Source organism: Pterocles gutturalis, unplaced genomic scaffold (genome assembly GCF_000699245.1).
Source record: "Pterocles gutturalis isolate BGI_N339 unplaced genomic scaffold, ASM69924v1 scaffold14168, whole genome shotgun sequence".
Classification (NCBI taxonomy): domain Eukaryota; kingdom Metazoa; phylum Chordata; class Aves; order Pterocliformes; family Pteroclidae; genus Pterocles; species Pterocles gutturalis.
The window spans coordinates 129,418-141,339 of NW_010123253.1; the positions used below are offsets into that span (position 1 = coordinate 129,418).

At 36.0% G+C, this 11,922-nt stretch overlaps 1 protein-coding gene across 5 annotated transcripts in view; it reads right to left on the reverse strand.

The window, feature by feature from the left end:
- Nucleotides 1-10,603, reverse strand: part of KDM6A (lysine (K)-specific demethylase 6A) — a 112,245-nt gene extending 101,642 nt beyond the window's left edge. For all 5 annotated transcript variants that reach the window (XM_010077843.1, XM_010077842.1, XM_010077839.1 and 2 more), the window contains exon 1: nucleotides 10,550-10,603. The gene's annotated coding sequence lies outside the window, so the exon portion shown is untranslated. The remainder of the gene's footprint in view (nucleotides 1-10,549) is intronic.
- Between the last annotated feature and the right edge of the window lie 1,319 nt (nucleotides 10,604-11,922).

Here is an 11,922-nt window from a genome sequence, read left to right on the forward strand (position 1 = left end):
AACAACAGAATACTTTCGAGAAAGCAAGCATCACATGCATTGTCAATATAGCTGTTTCTATTCAGAAAAAGAAACATTTGGTCACTCAATATTATCAATATTCAATTAATATTCTTGCCTACTGAAGATATGTCCTCCGTTCAAGTCTGAACTGTTCTACTCAACCAAATACGCCTCTCTCCAAACAACCTGAATTGATGAGTTTCTCCACTGCCACACTTCAGCATGTCTCATATTTCAGCATCCTACGTTCTCATCACAGGGACTGAAGAAAGGAAACATGCTATTATCCTAAGTACTAGTAGATGAAAGATGACAGTTTGTTATTCTGCACAAAGGAAACTTCTACAGTAGGAGAATTCAACACGCATGAAAAGCTTTTCTGAAGAGACTTTGCCATCAAACGTGATGATACTTGTGTTATTTCCACACAGAGTATTTGGACTTCTAGACAAAGATCATACACACAGGGGGACAAGAAGAGCATTCCTGATGGATTTCCAGGGTGAAGCATCACCATCAGAAAATGTTATTAGTATTGTTTGGAAACAGATACCACGTCTAGGGTGAGGGGGGAGTGTTTCCTCTGAGATCCTGTCTTGTCTTCTCCTTCTCCTGACCCAAGCAAAGCTTCTCCCCAAAGCACATTCATCCCTCTTTTACCATTAACATTCCGAGTATATTACAGATTTGACAGAGTTTTCAGTTATTATAAATCCATTGATTAAAAGGGATGAATGGTTTAATGAATGAATACACACTGAAAAAATTCAAAACTGTAGACACTGAAATAAAAATTTTTTTTCTAATTTAGTGCCAATGCAAAATATTTCTAATCAAATAGCAACATGCTTGCTCCCTAGAAAGACCTAATACTTGTTATGACCCAAACAGGTACATGGTTTATATGTACAGAGGAGGATTCCTTTGTTTTGAATGATGACAGTTAATAGAGACTTAAAAACCAGGCAATTTATCACATTTATATGCAGGTCAAAGGCAACATGTCAAAACTCATTAGTTAAATCGGTCAGTCTCATTCTTTTTAAGATTTTACACCTACTCTTGATTCCTTTCAAGGAGAGGGAACATGCCCTCCCGTCATAATTCCATTAGATAAATAATCTATTAAGAGAGTTAATTATTAGAACCTTGTACAATTTTACTGTACACAAAATTGGACACGCTGCATTCTTTGTCTGCACTAAAAATAGTAAAAACCAGCATCTGCTGCTTTCTCTGTCATGCAACTGCCTAGGGATTCTCTGTGTTTTAGCTGACAGAGGGACAGAATTTTAGACACACACCGCCCAGAATGCACAAACCCCAAAACTATAACTCCTAAGATTTATTACCCTTTAAGAAATACCTGGATAAATGTATCCTCTTTTATAAACCAGGGATCAGTTGTGATTTTAATTAATAGCATGAAATACATTTTCTACTTAATCTTTCTAGGTGGCAGTCATTTAACACATTGAGGGAAAAAAAGTATACTTCTTACAGCTTCTCTGCTTTATTAATTTACAAGAAGTAACACTTATTTTTAGCATCCAATACTAAAAGATCTTTTTCTGAAACCCAGTTATTCGTTTGCTCTTTTTTTGTGTATTTTATAGATGATCAAGTGTTACTAGTAACACCACCATCACTATCTTTCCAGCATTCCAGAGGTTCTCTTTATTAATAATTTTCTCTGAAATATTTTGAAAGCATACACATAATTCTTTTAATAGGCAGAATTCCAGTTAGTCTTCATAAAAATAGGAATTAACCTTTAGGAATCCCACTTTTCAACAACACTGAGGAATCGTGCTAACTGATCATACCTATGAGATGCTGAAACAACCTCATTTACAGTGCAACCAAAACTACCAAGTATTCAGATACAGAAAAGAGATTATATGGTGCACATTCATAAATTTAGCCCTCCAATTCATCAGTCTTCGTCCTCCAAATTTCTCTTAGGTCTTGAACTTTTAACAACTTTTCCAGCTTTTCAAGTATCTTCTCATGTTCAATTTCTATCCATCTTGACACACTGAAGGGACAAGTTCATGTTCTAAACGTATTAATAACCTTTTAAAATATTTGGAGAAACAGATTGCTAGCTATCGGCTTTCTTGTAGTTTTTTTACTGATTTTTCTTTAAAATTGCCTTTGATTATGTTGTATCCGCTAACCTTTTTGTTTTGCTGGTATATCTTAGGATCACAGTGAAAAGTTTTCACCAACAGGAGTACTCACTCTTATCCACTGCACCGCAAAAAATGAAATATTATTGAATATGTGTCCTCAGGTATTTTTTCCATCAGCAGTTTAGTGAAAGACTTTGTGCAATCGCTAGATCCTTTGTTCCTGATTTCTTATAAAACCCTTTCTTTTGTGATAGAAATTTCTTAAGGTATCACCAGCTGCAGTTAACAGCTAGCTACACACATTACTGATCTTCATTGTTTAATTAATGAGAGAGGAGTTTCTGTCATCTTAACTCACTCCTCCCCTTGCCATGGACTCTCTAGCAAGTCCAGGACAGAAAGTTCATTTTTTTCAGCTGAAGCCCCATTCCTGTAACTTCCTCCACTCTAGAGGAAGGACACAGACAAACAAAATTTTAATTATCTACTTATCTAGCTCCCCAAGTGATCCTCAGTGCTTCACATTCTACCTTCTTCTGCCTTCCTCAAAAGATAAGGGATACCATGCTCCTCACCTGAACAGTTACCTTGGATTATAGACTTTTTTTTTAGCTTTTTAAAATCTCTCCCACCATGCCTGGTGAATTTATGACAGAGGCTGCTGTTGGGGAGAAAGCTGGCAAAAGTCTAATTTCAGACCTGCAATCCACTCCTGTATTTTTCTACATATACTTTCCTCCCTTCTCCCCATATGATCTCAGCCTTTAAGTTTGTTTTTACTTCTCTCACTTTTTTTACATTAAAATTCTCAGTAGGGCTACAATTTTCCTTCTGCAATTCTCCACAATTCTTCCTTTAGCCACATTATTCCTCATATTATTTGTTCAGTCTGGCTTGGTCTTAGGTTCTTCTCTCCTCAGCCTTCTTCCTCCCCTTCTCTTATTTTCTTTTTCTGGACATAATACCTTGCCATTCTATTTTATCATGCTGCATCAGACTCAGACATGTATTTACAGATTACTTTCTACAACACAGTCTCCTGAAAATGCTCATCTCATTAAATCCTATAAAAATGCTTTTTATCTTCATTACGTGACCTACTGTCTTCAGTATTTAAAAATTAGGACATTCAAACTTAGATCTCTATTTTGTATTTGCTCTTCCACAACACATAATAATATCATGCTTCTTTCTCCCTCTTGGTCTACAATAGGTCTTGAAACAGTTCTTTCTCTGGTAGTTTCTTCTAGTACAGCATTTTTACCACACGGAGATTCCTTTGGCATAGTGGCACAAGAAGAAAGAGATGTTATCAGTGTGTCTCTCTCTTGGGCATGCTTGGCTTTATCAAAAATTTGCATAAATGAATCTGCAACATCTTGCAGCTTGAACCGCACAACTAGAAGTTCTACTTTCCTTTCCCCATCTGCAAAGTCACACGTGGTCCATACCCATGCCCTATCGGATTCTTTCATTTGTTGCATATTCATATCTGGTGTTATATTTCATACCTTCTCAGAACATGACCAAGAACACCTTTGTCAAAATCCTTCTAGTGAAAGAACTGCAATCTGAAAACTGTTGTTTTAATCAAAAGTGAGGGGTGTGGTATAGAATCCCATGTGCTGCGCTGATGACCACTATATTTTCAGACAGAAGTAAAGAGCACACAGAAGGTATTAATCTCTCCCTTCTCAATGCCCTCCAGAGCCACTGCACCTTTATTCAATTTCGGTTTTCATTTTTCACTTTCCAAATCTCCATTTTCTCCAAAATGTCTATCTATTCCATTTCTACCCTATCATTTTGATTTTATTTTGCAAATATATTCTGAATTGCATGTTTTCACATCCCTCTTCTTTAGGTCACCTACTGTATCTCCCAATTCCTTCTGTAATGCTCTTAATGTCAGAAAATTTCACCTTCATTAAGGATTTTTGAAACTTGCTTTCCTGATCAAGTCTTCTTCTAAACACTTCTCTCATTAAGTCTTCGCTGATCAAAAGGACTGTTTCTGTCTTCCTGCTTTTCCTATACATGTCCTGTGTTGCTACATGGTAATCATTTATATTAAAGGCTTTCTGTGTCATTTAAACATTTGGTTCTTTCAGGACTCTTACAGGAAATATGTCTCCTTATATGGGACATCCATTCTCAAAACTAAGGGCTTGAATAAAAAGCAGTGTTCACAGATCATCCTACTGCCTTCTCCAACTTTCATTTCGGGAAGGTGTCTGCTCCAGCAATTTCTAGTGATCATATACCACTGTACTGTTTCAATTAAACTAAGCTTTTATATCTTATTTAAAAAATAATAGCAGTTTTGATGAATTCTGTCTAAAAAAATCTCATGGTATTTTTGAGGCTACTCTATAAAACAGTTGTGAGTCAATTAAGTGGAAAATTGCGGTCTTATAACATCCTAAGGTGCAAAATGTTCTCTTACTTGTTTTTATCAGTATGTTTAGTAATTGCTTTTGTCCAATTATTTAATAAGTGGGAAAAAGACTTACAGTCCAGAGAAAAAGAGACAGCAAAACATACAAAATTAAAGCATTATTTTTTTAAAACTTATTTTCCTGTTTTATAGCACAGGTACTAAATTACACTTTAGGCCTACATAACAAAGAAAATTTAAAAAAACCACTTCATGTGACAAACCAACAACTCAGCATAGACTAAGATCACATCCTTCTCCCATTACTAGCACGCACATACACAGTTGCATTTTCCTGGGCTTTCTAAAGAGAATTTAAGGTTTTGAGGTTTTTTTTTTTAATAAATAATGGTTTTGGATTCTCTTCAGTTTTATAAAGATTGAGAAAAGTGAGAGGAAACTGTATTTTTTGCAAACATATAGCCAAAAACAAATTTCTAAGAATTATTTATTTTAAGAGATAAATATGAAGAAGGCCCTACGTAAACAACTCAGACAGTAGTTCTAACGTCCAGCAGACGCAGGCAGGGAGCACCAAGCAGCTGCCTACCAGCACTGGACTGATATCTTACCTTGCGGCAAAACAGACACAGGATTTATTTCTCCCCTTTCAATTTTTTTTTTTTTTTTTTTTTTTTTAACCTAGACCACTTAGTCTTCTACAGTATAGCCTTAGAACTGTAAACTCAGTTTGTACCATACTTGCACTCAGATATTCTTAAAATCCACCGGAAGACAGAAGCAGGTCTTTGAAAATCCTCCTTGGAGTTTACTAAACTTCTTTGATGTTTTCACCCTGACCACATAAATTAAATCTTTATTAAAAAGAAAGGCAATTAGGACCATTTTCATAACAAAGACTGCCTGACAGATTTACTTTTCTTCTAGGTAACTTTCCAGCCAAATTAAACAGCTAACAAGAAGCCTATCTCCGAATTCATGTTGGAGGATGTAACTCACTAATTAAGAGTTCCTCAGACATTTCAAGGAACATTCAGATTTTCTGACTGATCTACTCCAAGCACTATCTACTACAGAGAATGAGTACAGTTCAGTATAACTGAATAAACTGAGGTTTGTTTTCTTTTTAAGGCATCCTCAATCTAAGTTCTAGCAGCCTAGTCCACAGTAAACAGTCTTCCTTGATACGTAACTAATTTTCACAGTAACTTCCATCATTTTAAGGTTCATTTAGGTGCATTTCTAAATACTGCCCCCTTGCAATCCTCCAGCTTATTCACATATAGATAGAAATGTTTAAGTATCAGTGTACCCTCTGTTACTCTGAGAAAACAGTTTTTTATAAAAATCCTTGAAGACAGATTGGATACCTAGAATCATAGGAACATAGGAACACAGAATCACAGAATCCATCAAGGTTGGAAAATACCTCAAGGATCATCAAGTCCAACCCAACACCACCTAACTCACTAAACCATGTCCCGAAGCACCACATCTACACATTTCTTGAACACCTCCAGGGATGGTGACTCCACCACTTCCCTGGGTAGCCTGTTCCAATGGCTGATCACTCTTTCAGTAAAAAAAATTTTCCTAATATCTAGCCTAAACCTCCCCTGGTGCAACTTGAGGCCATTTCCTCTTGTCCTATCACTTGTTACTTAAGAGAAGAGGCCAGCACCCACCTCACTACAACCTCCTTTCAGGCAACTGTAGAGAGATATGGTCTCCTCTCAGCCTCCTCTTCTCCAGACTAAACAACCCCAGCTCCCTCATGCTTCTCATTACTTGTCCACAATCCCCTGTATTCAACTAAAATCCTGTCTAGAAAGCCTCAACCAGAGAGATATCAATAATAGACGGCTCGTGGAAACACTGCAGAGAATCAGTTTGTGGGAGCTTGCTGCTGCCTAATATACCTGACAAAAGGTTTTACTTATACTTTATTTATACTGTGTTGCAACAACTACAGGCACACAATTTCTAACTAAGAATATGCGAACACACACATGTACCTGCAAAAGGCCACAAATACATTCAAGATTATCAAACCAAGTAAGGGCTGCAGTAACAGTGTCATGCCAAAGCAGAGATCTAATCAAAGCACCGTACAATCAGGAACTTCCGTAAAAACCTCCCAGGAATCACTCTGGTGAGCACTGAAACCTCTCACATCCCCACATCTGCAGAGGAAGGTTTCTAGGACTCCCCTACCCTGGGCAACCATGTCCATGCAACGGATCCAGATATTTTACACTTACACACACTCAGTTCACTCATGTACTGAAACTTCTGTTAGGACAGCCCTACCCAATCCCAGACATTATATAAAAGAGCTCAGTATGATCAACTGCATTATAATACAACCATATGAGATGACTAACTTTTTTGCAGGTGCCAGATATCTGCCACCATGTTTGGATAAAATCAGGAATATCTTACTCCTTGCTGAGCTTCTAATCCTGCCTCCTCAGAATACATCAAAACCGATAACCATGGCAGACATTTACACTTTATATCTTTATTTTCTCAGTAGCAGTAAAATCTACAAACTGCAGTTCTAGTTGTTGTCTCCCTCTCCTGAACTGGCCTTCCTATCCCTTCATCCCCCACAGTCCTCCTCACCTCCCCCAACATGTTGACACAGGGGAGTTTTAAAAAGAAATCAGAATTAAGTACATTGCACAGAAGGGAGATTTTAGCATAGGCACATAAGAAGAAGAAACACTGAGAAAAGTACTCAAATGTAAGAACTCTATTAAGCTATCTCAGCTTTTATCCAAGTTGAGCTATTTTTACTTCATAAGATTACAAGTCAATTTTTGTAAGGCAGAGTTAAGGTACCACAGTGCCTGTATAGAACAAAAATTGCAGAAACTCAGTAATTTTGCAGGACGTTTTATGTTGATCTGTGGGAGCCCAAAGACATTACTACAAAAAGTGGCCTACTAAGAATAAGCAGCAAAATGCAACCCAGCTCTTTCAAAACTATTCATACAGGTATTACTTCTTTGAGAGGAAGTAATATCTCATCAGAACAGAGAGAATATTGATCTGGTAAATGGCAAAGTACAGCATCTTCCTAACCTTTCACCTTTACTTTTTGTAACATATATTCAGAATATATTCTCTAAAGTGTTTTTTCTTTCTCTTTTTGTTCCATAGGATCAACAGACTGCTTACTGTATTTACCAACAAAACAATCCATGCACCAAATTCTGACAGAAAATGACTTGGTATTAAAAAAAAAAAATAATCAGACCATCAGAAAATTCTATGAGGAAAAAAAAAAAAACCAACATAAAATGCTTTCCTTCGTAAATGGAAAAAAAAAAAAAAGATGAAGTGTAGAATGAATACCATGTAATGTACAATCCATGAAAACAAAGCAAACTACCAACCCCCTGCAACAACGTAGCAGTGACTAAAAATAGAACATAAGGAGGACAAACTATACCCAAAACAACCTGAAATCTTTCACAATCCTTCTTGAAGTTTTCTATTGATAAAGCAAAGAAGATACAGGACACTTATTTCAACTCCATAAATTTTCACTGCACCACAGTAAGTAATTTCAGATATACTGAATAAATTTATAAGACCGGCCCTGTCTGGTTTCAGATCTGTCTTATATAATAACCTTCATGTGATTCAGCATTCTCCATCAATTTCTCAGTACTCTCACACAGCTCTCCTCATAGGTCATAAATACTACCCTTTCTTCACACCCTTCTCTCCCTTCCTTTACCATCACAAATTCCAACAACTTGATGACATCTAACCCTGTAAGAACTGAAAAAAAAATATTTCTTAAAAAACCCCCACAACGGTAAAACAAGAACTTTTTTCTAGGTATCTTTATCTCGCTGGAAAAAAGTTAATTACAAAGTATAACAAAACAGCACATAGGGGTGACCAAAAAACACACCACAAACCTACTGTTCTTGACCAAATGATTTCTTACGGCTACAAGGCATTAAGGATAACAACAAATCCTCTCAGCTGGGGGACAGGGGGGGAAAGCCTTTTCTCTGGACCCAATCCAGGCAGCTTCCCACTGCCAAGTCAAGACTAGCTTCATCATTCATTAATAAGATGCAATGATTCACCTGTAATTTTTGTCAGTTTCAGCAAAAAAGTTTTTAACTGAAAAATGTTTCTGGACTCTTCTAGGCTCTTCTTCATGCATATAAAAATTAAGAATATCTCCAAAATTATTATGAAAAATAAAACCACTTTGGATTACTGTCCTGTCCAGGACAATTACACATTTATAAAGAAACTTGTAATGAGATCAAGCACCACAGTATCCTTCCCAGGTGAGGCCAACCTGAAGAAAAATTATTGACTATTTCTGGTTTTTTTCCTCTGTTTAAGTCAAAATGCTCTTTTTTTCAGCTCCAAACAATGCTCTCATGCTTGCAACTGAAATTGCTTGAAATTATCTCTCCATGGTAAAACTCTTGAGATACACACAAGAAATGGGTATGTTAGACTATCAGCACATTGCATACAAACTGAAATTGCTTTCAAGAAATCAAGCACAGATCACACATTTCACTGCCATCCATGCTCTAGAAATGGAACTGCAAAACAATCAGAGTCCGCATTTATTTTAATCGCAGATAATATTCTGAGCCACAGTGAAACACTCTATACCTACGGAAATACATATAATCATTAACACTTCACCTTGAACTCTACAAAAACACAGGGAAAATAATTTACTAATGATCTATCACTTCTTCTAATAACAAGCCATTAGAGGGTAAGCCAGAAAAAAAATAATTCAAGTCACAAAGTATTCTGAAATGTTTAACATGGGAAGAATACAAAGAACAGAAACGATTACAATAGCTGTTTAATTAATTAATTTAACACTCACTTACAGCAAGCTTTCAACTAACTCTGACATCATGTAAGAACTAAGAATAGATGAATGCTTTTATTGCTGTAGTTTTTAAACTACAAAAGTTATTTCCGAAAAAAAAACACCCATCAACTTCAAAATGGCTTTGTGCAAAAAATGCACTCATACAACTTCTGATGGACCAGAGGCTTTACAAGACAATACAAACAATTTTCACAGGATGCTCCAGTTAGACCTCTCCTTCCATATGCCAGGAGAAGACACTTACTTCAGATCACTCTCTTACCCATTATTTACTCGGCCTTTCTCCCTTTCCACACCTCATCCACACCCCCCACAAATGGGAGAAACTGTCACAGGATTTTTCAAAACTTACTTACGGTCCCTATAAAACACAAGGAACACCAAAAATGTTTTTTCTTTAATGCCAGAATATACATGGCCTTGCCAGAGGAAGCCCTCCCTATTTAAAATACACACTTATTACACACATTTTTAAGGGAAACAGCTGCTTAAGACCACACAATATCTACTGTGTTATGTGCTTCCCTGCACCTCTGACTCAATCAGGAGCTTCAAATTATTTCATGTGGCAACATAACAATGATAACTATTTTTGACAATATCACTACAAGAATTTTATTCATTTAAAGTCCCAATACTTCTACATGGACTTACAGATAGGACAGCTACACTAACAGGATTTTTTCCTGTCTTACATAAGAATGTCACCTAAAATACTGAAAAGGACTTTAAACAATCTGGCTTCTGTGGGAATAAAAAACAACCTGAGAACATTTTTCCCAGTACAAGTCGAACGCCTGAGCAGCAGCTTTCAAGTGGTTATGATTCTCTCAATACTCACACATATCTAACTATCTATGCTTACATAAGAAAAACAGAAGTAACAGATAATAATAATTAAAAAAACCCTAAACCATGTCAAGTCAACTGAGCTGCCTTTCCAACAATGATGTGAAGATTTATTTCCACTTAGATTTATAATAAATTGTCCATCTAGGTGAACATTTCCAGATCAAATAAAGTAATTTCAGGTAGATACTCCAAATTCATATTAAAATTAATTTCAGAAATCCAATAATTTACAACAATAAGTTAAAAAAAAAAGCAACATACACATACCTTCCAGTAGTCAGATTGTAAACTGTAGTACCTCTGGTATGCAGATAATGCTGTTGGAAAGAAAAATGAACGTTGAATTTGTTTTGTTGCATTTTCTTTGAAGAAAAAGACAGAAAACTGTAAGACTCAGAATACACAACATTAAAATGATAAATGGTTTAATAAAAGTAACGCTGCCCCAATAAGTACACTGTTATGGGTAATGCATGCCTTAAGATTATAATTTTGTTGTATGAAATGTCAACCCAAAAGTATATTTATTATTAATCTCACAAATGTAAATCAAGCAATCTCTTAAAGAAAACCTGTAACAAAACAAATAATCTGAAATTTTGTGATTTTCATCCTGGACAAAGCTGTTGTAACATTTAAAAATTTAATCATGTTGCTCATTTACCATGCTCCCCGATGTCCTGTAATTTATAAAGAACTGGTGTGGAGGGACACACAAAGAGAAATCAATTTCACATGCCCTTTCACTCAGTAAGTAGAGAAACAAAAGCCAGAGGAAAAAAGCTTACATTTTATTTAACATCTAAGACCAAGACTAACCTGGAAAACAGCACTAAGAACAAATCTGCTCAGTAGAATATAAGCTCTACTTAGCAACAAATTTCTCAAATCACCATTCCTGCAATCCGTCTTCTCCACTAAAAATTCTGATTGATTTATCTGTCCCTTCAGCTAACAGGCCACATCAGACTAGAACACCAACAGGCTTTACTTTTTGATAAAAACATTGGCTAGGCATGATCCAAAAATGGAGAATTTTAAATAATGATTCATTGCAGTAACACCAAGATTTTGATTTTTCAAGTGTTTTGCTTCTTAAAATTTAAGAATGGTTTCTACACAGTTTGTATTTTCCAAACAACAAAAGACAACCTCTGCTTTGAAAAATTACAAACACTAAACAGATTAAGACAGTAAGAACAATATGTACTTTCTGTGCAGGTTAATTTCCTGCAATGGAAATGTACCATGGATAAAATGATGTCCCTAAATTTTATCACCCTTCAATGCCTGTCTTCCATATTCAGTTCCATAACTTAACAGAAGTCCTTAAGTTTAAGCAAAATAAGAACAACATACACATAATAACAAGGCACACACAGCTTTCTCTTCTTAAGAATACACCTTTGCACTCATTTGTCTACAGAGACTTACAACCTTTTATTTTTAAACACCTAACTGATACATGCTGAATCATGCCCATAAAGTGCCCCTCACCATTGGAGCTGCTTGAGAAGCCAGCTTCTAGTTTTGGTGCTTGAAACTGTGATTCATTTAGATGTCCAGAGTAGAAAAATACCGAGGAAAACACTCATCATCCTTATACTATCAACATGTAGTATGTGTAAATGTTTATATGG